Genomic DNA, 16,613 nt, shown 5'->3' with positions numbered 1-16,613 from the left:
AGCAAATCAGAGTTGATTAGTGTAAATCAAATAACTAGCTATTTCAAACTGAAACTGTGGACTACTAGTTACAGCATTAATAAAAGTAGTAATAATAGTTGTCGTTGTTGTTTGCACTTAATTCTATTACCTTGAAGTCATCATCTCATTGTCATTTTTGTGGGAGAGTTTTTTTTATTGGTGTCGGCGTTTATTGGGGTTTATTTGTAAAATGCAGGTTTGAATCCCGATCATGTCCTGATTGCATTTTTGCCCTCTCTCTGGTGTTTTCTGTGAAGAAAATATTGCACACACACACACAAAAGACAAAGTATAGCAATAAAAATTGAATCATTAAATAATAAAAGCTTTTCACTGGACATATTTAGCTTCAAATCATCTTGTGTTCTGCCGAGTTGTGGTGAAAGTTTGTGTTTGTGTACAATCCCTGTCCACATCTGGTGTGTGGGGCTTTAGGAGCGTGGTAGTCTGACCCCTCCTTCTCCTCGTCCTCCTCCTCTTCCTCTCATATTTCATCATCTGTTCTGCAGCTCTCCACTTCTCACTCACTCGTTCTTTGGCCTTGCTGGATCCATCTGCTGTTATTATTTGCCTCTGATAATTGGCTTGAACAATGGAATGCCTGTGTGTCCCCCTCGCCTTTGAAACAAGACACCCTGTTTATTTTCTGGAGGTCCTGTCTGTGCTCCCTCTGTTTTTTTCCCTTTCTCACTCACCTCATCCGTCAATCCCACTCCCTTCCCCTTTTCTCTCTCCATTTTTCTCTATTTCTCCTCCCAAGTTTTTTTTACTCTCTGTTCTTTTTTTAAGCGAGCTGTTAAAGTCACACATGTGAGTGCGTTTATGAATGAGTGTCTGGCTTGGGATTCTGAGTCGTGATTGCTCAGCTTACCGTCAGTCATGTGACGTTGCATCTCTCAACAGCCACTTTAAGGTCAAGAGAGAGTTGCAAGAAGTAAAGCACAACATTATTGAACTGCACTGTCCTTTTCACCTCCACCTACATCCTGTTTGTCAAAGGTTGTAGTCATTCCTATAGAAATTCGTAAGGTTTTCCAAATAACAAAAGAACTTAAGTTTGCAAGAAAATTGGAAACATCAAATGCAGAAATCAGATGCAAACTAAGTAGTATTTTTTTAATTAAATGGAAAACTGAAGCTTGTCACTCTCGGAAGAATTGCAAAATACAATATGCTTTTTGCTGCTATTGAGGCAAGATACGGGCAATGTTAGGGACAGCTTTGGTGGTATGAGTAGGTTTAAGGGTGGGTTTAAGGTGTAAGGGATGGGTCAATAATGTAATTACAGAAATTAATTACAGATGTAATTACATGCAGGTATTTTTTTTAAATATAAAATACAATGTAAAAACATGTATGTGCAAAATAAGTGTCTTTTATCAAATGATTAATTTAAATAGAAGTACATAGTAGTTAAAGCCACCTAATATAAAGTGGGACCAAAAAATTGAAATAAACTGTTCAACATGAAAGGATTAAGACAAATTGAAGACATTTCTTCTCATATAGAACCTTTTTGGCATAAATGGTTCTTTTAAAATTGTGTCTCAACCTTAGGGTTCTGTATAGAACTTTTTCAAAGAGTGGAGAAATTTAAGATATAAGATGTAATCAGACTTCAGTAATTTTGTTTTTAAGAATTTACAAAATTAAGAACTGAAGCTTGTTGGAGAAATTGGAATGATCAGATGTAGATATAGCTGAGAAACGTTTCCCAATAAAGTAAAAATAATAATGCACTTACTCCTTTGGAAATCATCAAACCTAACAGTTTGAATTTATCTCCACTGTAGTCCATTTCTCAGCTGTAGTTTGATTAAAGTAGTCCAGGGCCAGGACGGGACAGGTATGCGTTTCCCAGCAGGCACTGGTGCGATCGGTGCCAGCCCTTCATTTTGCTGAGTGTTTGTGTTTATGCAAACGGAGGCCCTCTTCCTGCATATTCAATCTTCGACTCAGGCTTTTGTTGTGTTTAGACCACATACCTCCAGCCCCCGAGACGAGAGTGCATGTGTGTGCAAGCCAGAGAGCGCAAGCGGGGCAAGGCTGCCGGTTGCACACTGCTCGCACCTCACTTAACTTGATAAAGAGGCAGCTGCTGAAGAGAGGACTTTTGTTATAGTGTGGATCAAAGTGTGGGACGCTGGAATTGTTTGGATTTGGCTTGCGGAGCACTGGGTTATGTTCATGGGTGAGTGTTCACAGACTTTAAGCGATGCGTTTATTCTCCCTCTTGCTTGCTGAGCTTAAAATACTGATTAAAACTCTCGGATCTCCCTCGTTGTCACTCTCTCGCTCTCCACACGGTATCTGCCTCTACTCTCTGCTGTCCAATTAGATCTTTCTCACAAAAAGAGAAGTGAATCTGTATTGGGAGATTTTGCTCTTTCCTCAGTCACTACGCTCACTCTCACTCTGTCTCTGCACAGGGAAATGGAATTTGTGGGTTATTGATATTAATAGTACACAGCATCTGTGGTCAAAGGACAGAAGAGAACGGATGAGAAAAAGAGAGAGAGAAAGAGAAGGGGATTGGTGGGGAGAAAGAGGAAACGTGATGTAAGAGAGGACGTTAAAGCATGGTTGAGATCAAAGAAATGAACCTTAAAAATGACATGATAAAAAAGTAGTGTTTTGTTTGTGCAATGTTTACAAAACTACAAAAAAGTTTTGTTTTTAGCCCTGTATTGTTAATATTGTTGTATAAAATATAAGCAGTCATTCATACAAATTCAGCAGTTTTGCCTACATATTATTTGATATATATTGCTATGTGTTATATCAGCCACTCTTCTCTAGATATTGGTGTTGACAGAGGTCATTGCATAACATGTAAAGCAGTTTATTAGTGATATGAGTAATAGACACAAACTATCGTTCAAAAGTTTGGGGTTGGTAAGATTTTTTTTTTTAATGTAATTGAAAGAAGTGTCTCATGCTCACCAAAGCTGCATTTATTTGATCAAGAATTCAGTCAAAACAGAAATATTGTGAGATTTTAAAGAGAAAATTACATTTTAAATTGTTAAAATAGAAAACAGTTATTCCTGTGATGGTAAAGTTGAATTTTCAGCATCATTACTCCAGTCTTCAGTGTCACGTGATCCTTCAGAAATCATTCTAATATGCTAATGTGCTGCTCAAGAAACATTTCTGATGATTATAAATTATGAAAATTATGAAAATGATAAGTTTTTGTGGAAACCGCGAGACATTTTTTGGATATTTTGTTGAATACAAAAGTATTAATGTAATGATGAATGAAAAATTGCTAATGAAATCTATTGAGTAAAATAAATATTTATATATTTGTTTTATTATTTGCTATATATACTGTAATATTGATCTGCAATATGTATTCAACCCTGATATTGGCATTGGCAGCAGCCATTTAAAAAAATGGATGATGCATATTTTCCGTTTTCAAATAGACATTCTCAAATGGTTTCCAAATGGTTTCATTTTTTAAGTGTGTTTTCAGTAAATATCATGGAGCATAAGTTGTGTGTTTTTTTGTTTTTTTTGTTTTTTGTGGGGATTCCCCCTGAAAGTTGACTAAACATTAGTCAACTAGAAGAGGCTTAGTCACTTGCTTTATGTTCTGATAACAGCGAAAACAACTTTTAATACTCCGTCAGTTTAGGTCATACAGATAAGAGTAATACAACATTCAAAACTGTAAATTGTCTACATTTATTTGTCTAAATTCACAATAACAAGAAAAAGTTGTGCCTTTGTAAAATAAAGAAAACGCACAGGATGTGCTTTCTGCCGTCTGTCTCCCTGAACTGGAGCGTGTCACAAAAAATGAACCGCAACTCGGCGTATAGGCCTCACAGACATGAGAAATATATCTATAGAAAGTTTGAAATATCTACTTTTAAATGAACCAATTCAAATTGAAAAGAAATACTCTCCGCTTATGTAATCCATATGAAAGGTGCATTTCTCTCTATGGGCGTGTTCACTATAATGCAGAGATGTCGAGGCAGCGTCTTCAACTTCATCTTGCAGCCGACACTGTCTTACTTATTATTTATCTAGAAAACATTAGTTTATTGATAAATAATTAATGTCTCCTTGCTATTTTTTCCTGACACATTCATAATCTTTTTGTTTGCCTGTGCTTTGTTTTTTTTGTTTTTTTTGTTTTTTGTGGGGATTCCCCCTAAAAGTTGACTAAACATTAGTCGACTAGAAGAGGCTTAGTCACTTGCTTTATTTTCTGATAACAGCGAAAACAACTTTTAATACTCCGTCATTTTTGGTCATACAGATAAGAGTAATACATCATTCAAAATGTAAATCGTCTACATTTATTTGTCTAAATTCACAATAACAAGATAAAGTTGTGCCTTTGTAAAATAAAGAAAACGCACAGGATGCGCTTTCTGCCGTCTGTCTCCCTGAACTGGAGCGTGTCACAAAAAATGAATCGAATATCTACTTTTAAATGAACCAATTCAATTAGAAAAGAAATACTCTCCGCTTATGTAATCCGTATGAAAGGTGCATTTCTCTCTATGAGCATGTTCACTATAATGCGGAGATGGCGAGGCAGCGTCTTCAACTTGCAGAAACATTTTTCCCGACACATTCATAATCATTACGTTTGCCTGTGCTTTGCGACAAATGTGTGCACTAGTAAATCTATATATGTCTCTATATATATATATATATATATATATATATATATATATATATATATATATATATATATATATACCCTCAATATGGTTTAGCATTCTCCTCAGTATATATTTAAGTAATTAAATTAAAGGTGCCCAAGAACGTTCTTTCACAAGATGTAATATAAGTCTAAGGTGTCTCCTGAATGTGTCTGTGAAGTTTCAGCTCAAAATACCCCATAGATTTTTAAAAAAAAAATTTTTTAACTGCCTATTTTGGGGCATCATTAACAATGCACTGATTTACACTCGGCGCTGCCCCCTTAAATCGCATGCTCCCTGCCACACCAGCTGTCGACTATATTACAGCGCATTTACAAAGTTCACACAGCTAATATAACCCTCAAATGGATCTTTACAAGATGTTCGTCATGCATGCTGCATGCATGCTTCGAATTATGTGAGTAAAGTATTTATTTGGATGTTAAAGTTTTATTCTGAGTGAATTTGAGGCTGTCCTCCGTGGCTAACGGCTATTGCTACACTGTTGGAGAGATTTATAAAGAATGGAGTTGTGTTTATGCATTATACAGACTGCAAGTGTTTAAAAAATGAAAATAGCGACGGCTCTTGTCTCCGTGAATACAGTAAGAAACGATGGTAACTTTAACCTCATTTAACAGTACATTAGCAACATGCTAACGAAACTTTTAGAAAGACAATTTACAAATATCAGTAAAAATATCATGTTATCATGGATTATGTCAGTTATTATTGCTCCATCTGCCATTTTTCGCTGTTGTTCTTGCTTACCTAGTCTGATGATTCGGCTGTGTGCAGCTCCAGATGTTAACTGGCTGCCCTTGTCTAATGCCTTTTATAATGTTGGGAACATCATGGGCTGGCATTATGCAAATATTGGGGCGTACACCCCGACTGTTGCGTAACAGTCGGTGTTATGTTGAGATTTGGCTGTTCTACGGAGGTCGTTTAAACAAATGAGATTTATATAAGAAGGAGGAAACAATGGGGTTTGAGACTCACTGTATGTCTTTTCCATGTACTGAACTCTTGTTATTTAACTATGCCAAGGTAAATTCAATTTTTGAATCAAGGGCACCTTTAATATAAACATGCGAATAGTCGACTAATGACTTAATAAAAGACTATTAGTCGACTAGAAAAATCTTTAGTCTGGGACAGCCCGAGTTTTTTGTACATCATATTTTTATGATTAAATTGTATTACATTGAACATTGCTGACCCTAACATCTGTAAATCCTTATTGGCATTGGTCATTAATAAAACTATAATATTTCACTTATTAAAAAGATAACATTGCATAATTGGGTTAAAACCCACAGTGACCAGTGTTAACCCTCATATCCTTAGGCCTTAGCTGTATAAATGTCATCGGGGGAGAGGAAAAGAGAATGAAAAATCGCTCTACAGTAGTTCCGTGCTCTCATGGCACTGGTCCGTACTCAAAAAAAAGTATAATCCAATTACAAAAAAGGAAAAGAAAGAAGAGGGGAAGGTGAGCTCAGAAAAGAAAACAAGTGCAGCTTTTTATTTATCTTTTGGATGATTTCATTAGAATGTGTTTTGAAAGTCTGGCTGGGCCGTTTCTGGTATCCAGAGTGAAAGAATGCTCTATTCAACCCGCGCTCTTGCCTGTTAACATTTAAATAGTGTAAAGAAATGCACTGCCTTGTTTGTTTTGGGATAGGAACGAAATACCGCTGCCTTGGTATTAAGACTGTGAAAGCTGTGTGTGTGTGTACTCTGTGTACTTTGTTCTTAGCTCAGCAAAACGTGAGGGCAGGTCCGAAAAAAATGTCTAGACTCAGACAGCCTGACAGTCAGCAGACTATGTACCGACTCGCTCGGCCTCCAGAAGCTCAAGTGACCCACGTACAAGCCAAGATAAATTAGGTTTCTCGTCTGTTTGCATGTCGGAAACCGCCGTTGTTTACATGAACGTGGACGTGCAAAACAATGGGCGAAGCCTGCTTGTAAGCGAATTATAAAAATGACTTTCAGGTTTTTGGGAATAGTTGAAATGAATCAGGCTCTGGTGAGAGAGTGAGTGGGAGAGAAAGAGAGAGAGACCTTGGTTCAGTCACCTTTTTGTCAGGCTTTTGTAAACAGCTGCATTTGTCTCAAAGTGAGTCATGCAATTTTCCTGTATTTCAGAGCACAGACAGTGACTTGGAAAATCATGTGCACACACCCTAAAAACAAACACAAATGGACTCAATATAGATATCACAGCCTGCTCAGTCTCTTGTTTGCGGTCTCTCTCTTGCTCCCTCTCCATTTTCTCCTTTTCTGATATGATTGTATTTCTCTAGATCAGCGTTTTAAGGGTTTTTCTTCAAAATATTAAAAGTTCATAAAAGTAGTCCACGACTCGCTTGCTACAGTATATCTGAAGTCATACGGTAGCTTTGTACAGTATGAGGAAATGACTGAAATTTCACTGTAAAATCTTGTAGCTCTTCAAATTGCATTCTTTAGCATATTCAAACTTTGAGCGTTAAGAACATGTGAGAACCAAAAGCATTTGGTGTTTTGACATCAAACCGGAATTTGAATAAGCGCATACGCAAATGAGATTTAAGAGCAACATATGATTGGAAAGATATAAGTAAATAATTTTAGTCCGTTCCTAACACAAAGCTATAAAATACATAAATGGGATGCAGTGTAAACTGGGTTTATTGCAGAAACCTGGTTAAGAATTTAATCATTTTGCATTTATTATTAATAATAATCCTGGTTCATATAAATTTGAAACAAACTGGATATATTGGTACTATTACATGAATCTTATTATTATTTAATTTGTGTATTATTGAAAAATGTGCATCACATTAAGATTATTTGATTGATTTGTTAGAACTGTGTAATCCAAATGGATGGAAATTTTTGCAATCAAAATACATAAATATTAAATATTAGGCCTGAATATTTTTTGAGTGTATTGTTTAACTTGGAATATTGCATTTTTGGAGGAATGAAGGATAGAGGTTTGGAATGAGGATGAGTAAATGATGACAGAACACTTATTTTTTGGCAAACTATTCCTTTAATAGTTTTACATACACTTTTGCCACTTTATTACAGATACAGCACCCTTATATAATATTTTTGAGTACGTCAAGCGTGCTTGTTAGAGGACGCTGGATAAATTTGCTTCCTTGACCAATAGGGGAGGAGAGGAGCTGGTCACAGCCTATGAGCTGCACTCAATTGCTGCATAAATTAACATGCTAATAAGCAGGAATGTTCATTTATGACCCCATTGCAGAAGTAGCCACAGATATGCTATTTAAGCGTTTGCAAACCGATTAATGGAATGGCTTTGCTTGGTGGTAAATATTCATGTGCTCTTGTGTTTTTGGTGAAGTGAGGAAAGAGATGGTCCATTAGATGGACTGAAGAGGCGTTTATAATGACCACCAGGGCCTTTTCTGTTAGGATTGGCTTGGTTTTAGCCAGGAATTGGCTGGAGTGTGTGATTCAATAGCCTGTACGATGTAAATGTGGTTGAATAAGAACAACATTTTATAGAAGTCCTCTTCAGGTCTGGATTTCCAAATGAGATTGTTGATATTCATGTGCATGCTATCATTTTTAGCCATTGTTGTCATGCATGACCAAAGTTTTTACTGGCCATATAAATGTTTGCGATTCTAGGTCAAACGCAATTCCCTTTAAATAGTAAACCAACTGTGACAGTTTTCTTTATTATCGTACAAACACTGTAAATGATTGTTGAAATGGAACGCTGTTCAAACGCATCGTTCTGATACGATTTCATTGTCAGATTGTCATATTGCCATGCCTTTTTAGAGGAAGCTCCAGCGACGCGAGCGCTTTCATTTACAAGGGTAAATGAAAAAAAATTTCCATGGGTTGCCTTTTATTAAAATGATCAGATTTCAATTTTTTCTCTTTATTATATGAAGGCCACATTAATACCTTTACCATTTTTCTAAACTTACTTTTCAAATGGATTTTTATGGATAGCTTTTTTTCCACCCTTGACCCAGATTGTAAATCTAAATATTATAAAAATACATCATGAAAAGAAACATATTTCAATATAAAATTTTCAGTTTTTAATCAATTTTTAGGAAGTACTTTTTTTTACTCTTCCAACAGTTGTGGCATTATTTCCATCACACCAAACAATTTTGTCCTAATGTCACTGAAGAGCATGCTTGAGATGAAATATGAGATGCACTAATTTCAAATAAATGCTGTTGAACTTTCTATTCATCAAAGAATTCTTTAAAAAAATGTCTCAGCAGTTTTCAGCGTTGATGATAATAATAATAATAATAATAATAATAATAATAATAATAATAAATGTTTCTTGAGCAGCAAATATAAATATATAAAATATATAAAATTATAAAACAGTTATTTTAAATTGGAATAATGTTTCACTATATTTCTGTGTTTTACTGTATTTTTATTGTTCAGCCTTGGTGAGTGAGATATACATACATAAAAAAAAAAACCCTTACTGACCAAAACTTTTGAACTGTAGTGTATATGATGTGTGAACAAAACAATAATTAAGGTAAATACTGTGTCATTTTTGTGCAATTATGCAAAAAGTGTTAAAGTATGATGTAGTTGTCTATTTAGGATGCATAAACTGCTAGATATTAAGTTTGCCTTAGAAACCTAGCGATTTTATTCCAGTAAATGTTTAAAATGTCATTTCCACCACAGAATAAATGGTGATTTATGAGATGTGATGGAAATGACATGTTCATGACTGTTTAGAGGAGAAAAAAACTTGTGGACATTAGTTACATTTACATGGACACTTTTTCCTTCAATCTGAATGAATTTGTTCCGACTGATGAATCCGAGTATAGTGTTTACATGAACGCTAAATAAAGTGATAGGGTTGATGTGCGCATTTATATGTCACAAGCTTCTGATCAGAATTAATATTTTGACATGCACACTGCACGAATATACAGAGTTTCCTGCTGTTGTTGCATACTAACTATCCTCCTTTTCTTTGTTTTAAAAAGCAGACCTGATATTTATCTATTCCGGGTCCTAATTGGGCGACAACGAGCACATGAACCATTGAGTCGCGCTGCTTGTATTTATCAAGCAGTAAAAACACCTTTTCTAGAGCCCAAAACCAATCGTCTGTGGATGAGAGTATGAAACAAGGACTGGTGGGACGTTATCCTGCTCCACTTCACAGACGATGAGTGGAAAGAGAATTTAGAATGACAGGGCATTCATGACACTATTCCAACAGGAAGAACAGCTCGTTCCACGCGTCATACATCATTGCACATGTGCGGTACTCTCCAGTTTTGGTTTTTAATCCGATCAAGTGTTTACATGTCCATCGGATTACAAAAGGAATAAACCACCCCTTACTATCCCAATGAAAGCGTAATCAGATTTGGCCAATTCATTCCAATTGACAAGGTTACTTGTAAATGTGACTTTTTTTTTCTTTTTTTTATTGCACATGTGCTACTAGTCGGATTGCAATCGGATTATTAGGGTCCATGTAAATGCAGCTATTGTTAGACAAACTAGTGAGTTAATTAAGTCCACAGGGCCAAAATCGCCATAGTTGAAGAAACACCTTTAAACAAGAACTTAAAGTTGTTGTTTTTCCTGTCTGTCTCTTCGCTAACATCTTCAGACAGTATTTAGCTCATGTGCTCATTTAGTTGGCTCTCTCGCCGCTTTTCCTCCATAACACACCCATGAAGCTGATCATCTCAGCAAGTTCCCCGAGCACCAGAGTGCTGGTTCTTTTCCTTCTCCAGCTGGGTCTAACGGTATGAGTGTATTTATTCACTCCCCAGGCCTTCTCCACCCCGCTGTTCAAAACACCAGCATTACCTCCAACTTCATGCATTCAGTCTGGACTGTTATCGATTTAGCAACACATTACGGTGCTAAAAACTAAAAGGTAACTGCTGTTGCGCGTCCCCCCCTCCCATTCTCAATGCAAAACGTTCTCATCATTAGGACGAGAGAACATTTGTCTAAATGAGCGTTAGGCATTTCAGTAAACTCATTTAGCACCTGAGACCTTAGCAGGTGATTTGAATAAATGATGTTTAGCTTTTTAAGCTGAAAAATTCATCACCTGTCACCACGAGCTATTGATTCATAACAGCAGGGATGACGTGTTAATTGAAGTCTAATGAATTAGAATGAAAGAAAATGGAATCAGCACAAGATATGCAGAAAACTCATATGGTCCTTGTGGTGACTGGTGTTTTTAGTCGCCAAGTAAATGCTGACCACCCACCTTAACAAGGGTGTTTAACAGGTAATTGATGCAGAGACATGGACGAGCTGTACCAATGTGTTTTATCTGCGCTCACTTTACCTGAGATAAACAGAATCACTCTGCTCAAACGGCCAGCCACTGTTTTGACTGGCAAATGTAAACTGCATATTTTTTCACGTTCGGCTAAGCTTTCATGCTTATATTCAAATGCCCAAGGGATGTTGGCCTGCAGTATCTTTCTCAGCAGTGTAGTATGAGAATATGCTTAGAGTATAATTTTTAGTCGAGACTTTCAATGCGAGCTTGTGAACTTTTTGCCTTTGTGGCTTTTGGGAAGAGGTGACTTATAAAAAGTCATACAGTGATGGCATCAGATGGTAATACTGTGATACTTTGAAACTGGCACGTCCAAGTTATGGTAGTCAACATTTAAAGTGGATCAAAAATGGTCATCAGAGTTGTACTAAGAACTAAGTTGTTCTAAGAAGAAGCTGTTAGGGCAACTTTGAAAGGTTTTGATCCACTTTAAATGTTGACTACTGTATAATGGTAGTACCATGACCAATTTTTTTTTTTTTTTTTGATGATGATGGTACAGTGATTTTAATCAAGACTATAGTTCTGTGATATATACTATGGTACTGAATTGTTTACATAATTATATACTGTAGTGTGTACTTGGTGTTCCAGGGTGTTACAACAATGGTGGTACCACCATTCAAATTTCTGTAACATTTTCTTAGAAAAAAAAAAGAATACTTTTATTCAGCAATGATGCAATAAATTAAACTAAAGTGCCAGTTTATAATTTTTCAAAACTTTTTATGAGGATCACAACTCTTTTAACATAGATAATAGTAAGAAATGTTTCTTGAGCGTTAATTCAGCATTTTAGAATGATTTGAAAATTCAGCTTTGCCATCACAGTAATAATTTTTAAAAAATATATTAAAATAAAAGCAGATATTTTAAATTGTAATAATACTAAACAATATTACTGTAAATGTATCCTTGGTGATCATAAGGGACTTATGTATGATAGTACGATAGTATTCATGTCCAAAAAATAGCATCAGGTGTAGGATAGACTCTATAGTACAACTGTCGGTTGATATAAAGGCAAGTTTAACCCTTTATGGTTTGATAATGATGATGAATAACTCATTTCCATATTGTAGCTTATGGTTTAGTAATGCTGCAGATATAAGATATGAGAGATATGAGATATTTCTGCTTCTCTCTGCAGATATGAGTTTTTCTGCTTCTCTCAAGTTTTGTTCAGTAGATGATGTACTCCTGTGTGTCCACGGTTGAGTCCTCATTACTTTATCTGCACCATCACAACTCCAAAATAGCTTACTTTAATGTCATTTTGTATGCACAGAGATGACTGATGGTTTGTGACAGCTGCAGTAATTTTATAGCTACAGCTTTTTCTGTGTGTTTGTTGTCTCTGCAGGGCAGGGAGGTTAAGCGCAGCGCTGGAACTGAAGACGGCCGCAAATAAGCAAGTCCTTGGAGAAGGTAAACAAATGATTAGTTATTAGACTCCAATGGAGCTCTGTGTGCCTGTATGTGTGTGTGCTTGTTGACGGACTAGACAGGGCAGGACTAGTGCTATTATTCTATATCTAGTTTAATGAATCACTTGATTTGTTGCAGCTCTTATGTTTGTATACTTTTCTCAAGGTTGAAAGAAAAGGAGGTTGTTTATTTTTGTCAAAGTTTACCGCTAAACAGGATGGCTTATTTGCCCTACTGCACAGGTCTTTTATTCCCTTTGTTTTTGTATGTTTTTCTTTTTGAGACAGGATTTGGCTTTTATTAATCCTTGTCAACTTTCTGAGTCAACATATTTTAAATGGTCATTGTCAATAATTAACAGGACTTCCAGGTGCTACAAGAAGGAAAACTTAGCCATTAGCCTGCAACAAACGGTATTTGAAATGAAATTCGGTTTCTAAATAGGTTTCCCAACCTGTCTTATTCAGAATGGAAAGGCCCTAAGCAGCTAACACAGAGACCAGAGCAAACCATAGAAGTGAAGTAGGGGTGTTCATGTACAGTATTGAGGCACAGGGTGTGAGAAAGACTGTGTTTGTGTGTCTGTGTTCTGTCTCTGACAGTATGGTGGACAAGAAAGGGACTTCCCATCCTTTCCCATGAGCTCATGATTACAGACACATTCACACACACCCAAATATGCAAACTTTGTTCACTATGTGTTTGTTTTCTGTTTTGTTATTTTTTGTATTTTGCTTTCTATTTTTCTCACCATATACACCTTCTTAAAATGTTACTGTACTCCTGTCTTCTGTCTTTCTGCATTGTCTGTTGACAATGTATGTATATATATATATATATATATATATATATATATATATATATATATATATATATATATATATATATATATATATATGTTTAACTATAGTTTTTTGTAATGTTGTGCATTTAGTTTAAGTCTTTTGATATCCACGACATCCCTGATTTTAATTGAGTTTTTTTATGCACCGCCCACAATGCTATCGGCTCCAACAAGATTAGATATTTTTATTGGAAAACAGGACAAAAATACTAATAATATTTATTTATAGTTACGTACCTTTTATCTTAAAAGGTTAGTTCACCCAAAAATGAAAAAAAAAATGCCATCAATTACTCACCCTCATGTTGTTCCAAACCTGTAAGGCTTTTGTTCATCTTCGAAATACAAATGAAGATCTTTTTGATGAAATCTGAGAGCTTTCTGTCCCTCCATAGACAGCTGTGAAACTGCGACTTTGACGCGTCAAAAAGTTAATAAAGAGATCGTAAAACTAATCCATATGAATTGAGTGGTTTAGTTCAAATTTTCTGAAGAGACGCGATCGCTTTATATGATGAACAGATTGAATTGAACCTTTTATTCACAAATAACAATTGATCTCTTCAGAAGATCAATTGTTGATCTTCAGAAAATTTGGACTAAACCGCTCAATTCATATGGATTAGTTTTTCTAGCGTCAAAGTGGTAGTTGTGTAGGCTGTCAATAGAGGGACAAGAATCTGTCAGATTATATTAAAAGATCTTCATTTGAGTTCCGAAGATGAACGAAAGTCTTACGGGTTTGGAACGACATGAGGGTGAGTAAATGATGACAGAATTTTCATTTTTGGGTGAACTATCCCTTTAACTGCTTTTAGATGGGTGTAAGGTTTGGCCGTTCCAGTGGGTATCTGGTAAGGGTGTAGGTTTATCTATCTTTTTTCTCTCCCTTTTAGCAAGTTTTTGTGCAGGATTTGCATACAGCATGTCAGTGTTTAAAAACGGTTGATGTGCAGATTATAATGAGAATGAAGCTGAAGAATTACATACATTTTTGGATTTCAGATTTTGATAATTGAATGCATTTTCAAACTTTTTTTATCATACACTTTGGTATAACACAAAATTCCTTACCAATACATTTAATTCAGTCCACTTTCCAATAGTTTTTCTTCTGTATGGATGCCTGGTATAATCGTATTCTCACTCAACCACACTTCCATAAGTTTAAGTAAGTGTATATCCACTTAAACTCTGAGTACATTTTCAGAGAACTAAACAGCAGGGGAAAATATGATATTTGCATGCTGTGTGGTGCCTGCCAAGGGCTAAATTGGAATGCCTCTGAAGATCATACACTTGATTATTTACTTTATTTGCCTCATCCTCTCGTTTTACGGCAACCACAAAGATGGAAATTCTGAGGTAACACCAAATGAAAAGTTGTATATTGATGCATGTTAGGGCGCAGAGGTGGATTAGGGTCCATGTAATAGCTCTTCCGAGTACATTTTATTGCTTACTACAAAAAAAATGTAATTCTGTGTATCAGCATCAGGTTGAAAATTGCTTTGTATTAGCATTAGCATTTGGTAAGCCTCTAATTCCCCTGTTTCTACAGCTGAGTGTGTTTCTATGCATTTACAAGTGCTTGCGATTTGTAGGAGTTCACTTAAATCTCTTTTTCTGCCAAAGCTATGAACATAATAAACAAGCCAGCATGGCTGAAGCACCACACGGGGGAGATTGCTAACGAGAAAGTTAAATGCTTACGCTAGTCACACAGTTGTTTATGCGCCCGTGTGCATAACTCCAGAGAGGATTTCAACTATGCTGTAATAAAAAGTTTTTAGAGCGGTAACATCTTAAACGAAAGAATTAGCGCTAGCCTCTTTTTCTGTTAATCTTGAAATTGTCAGCATTTTCTTTTACAGAGAAGTACTGTAGAAGTGTCAGGTGATTATACCATGGAAATACCATGGATGGTTCTATATAACAGCATTACCATGGTACCATGATGTCCAAAACGTACATTTAAAAAAAAAAAAAAGCTATTTGTACTGTTTACAACTTGAATATAAATGGTCAAAATTGTGATGTTGTATCATTTTGATTATTGGAAACAGTCGAGAAGGGCAAAATAGAGGTGGAACAGATCCAAAGTATTATTTTAAATTTTTTGATGTGTTTAAAACTTGCTACTTTTCTTTCTAGGTTATTTTATTGTTAGATAAAAGTTTCTCTAACATTTTACAGTCCTGTTCTTCATGTACATACTATGTACTACTTATAGAAATTACAATCACTGGGTTATAACTATGTACTAACCCTAAACCTAACCTTGACCCATGTAGTTACCTAATATTACAGTACTTTCTTGGGTAAGTACACTTAAAGTACACTATAGTACATGTAAAAGTACATGTACTGTAAAACAAAGTGTAACCAACATTTCTAACAGGTTTATGCCTTCATGCTTTTAAAAAAAGTCACATAGTTTACCTGAAAGTGCACTTCTCCAAATGCATATTAGAATATCATAATTACAAATCCATTATATGTTTCATGGTATTGATAACTTCATGAATTCTGCTCTCTTAGAGGTGGAAAGGCTTTGATATAGTTGGTCTGCCACTGCGTCGGAGCGAGTCTTCGTGACAGAATCTTTGTACTGAATGGAAGTGATGGCAGTCAGGCAGGCAGCAGTCTCGGCTTCTGTCAGAGAAGTTGTCTTCGGAGAGATGAAAGGGAAATCTGTCCGCAAAATCGCTCCATGAGGAGTGTGTGCGAGAGTGTTTGTCACATATATCACAAAGCTCAGTTTGTCTTCTTTTCATCTAAAGACATACTCTGTTTTTCCTTTCTTTTCTTTTTTTTGCATCACTTTTCAATTTCTTCATCCAGCTGAAAGGAGATGACCGCATTTTAAATGGGTCAAATTGAATGATAGAATGATTATAGGCGGTGCTTCCAACATCAAATGAATGCATTTGCTTATTTTTTTTCTTAAGTAAGGTTGTCTGTTCTTTCCCCCTAGTTGTTTTGTTTTCTTTGTACTAGCAATGCAAATACACTGCATGGTTGAACTCATTTTGGTAAGACGAAAGTGAAATCATTAGCACATTGTTCAACATAACCAGGTAAGCCATACACTGTGGGCTTAGTCTTAGCTTGCCTTCCTTAAAAATACACCAGATCAAGTTCATAATTCATCATAAACTCCAAACATTCACTGAAATTTAGAGTAGGGGAGCGCGGGGCACAACCTAACGCTTTTTGACTTTCTCAGTTTGTGTAAATCTACTTAGGGTTCAGAGAATTGCTTTTGTTCCACATTCATTTCACACATGTCTGGTAC

At 35.8% G+C, this 16,613-nt stretch overlaps 1 protein-coding gene across 15 annotated transcripts in view; it reads left to right on the top strand.

Annotated features, from left to right (window-relative positions):
* The window catches only part of foxp1b (forkhead box P1b), a 205,058-nt gene that overhangs the window by 57,922 nt on the left and 130,523 nt on the right, over positions 1-16,613 (top strand). For 13 of the 15 annotated variants that reach the window (XM_048198849.1, XM_048198842.1, XM_048198838.1 and 10 more), the window contains one exon: positions 12,407-12,471. The gene's annotated coding sequence lies outside the window, so the exon portion shown is untranslated. Of the gene's footprint in view, positions 1-2,002; positions 2,213-12,406; positions 12,472-16,613 lie in introns of those variants that run through there. The other 2 variants (XM_048198848.1, XM_048198847.1) reach the window with 2 other exon arrangements.

This window comes from Megalobrama amblycephala, linkage group LG8 (genome assembly GCF_018812025.1).
Source record: "Megalobrama amblycephala isolate DHTTF-2021 linkage group LG8, ASM1881202v1, whole genome shotgun sequence".
In the NCBI taxonomy this organism is placed as follows: Eukaryota; Metazoa; Chordata; class Actinopteri; order Cypriniformes; family Xenocyprididae; genus Megalobrama; species Megalobrama amblycephala.
Note: the sequence above shows the minus strand (reverse complement) of the source record. Positions and strands in the feature narration are given on the sequence as shown.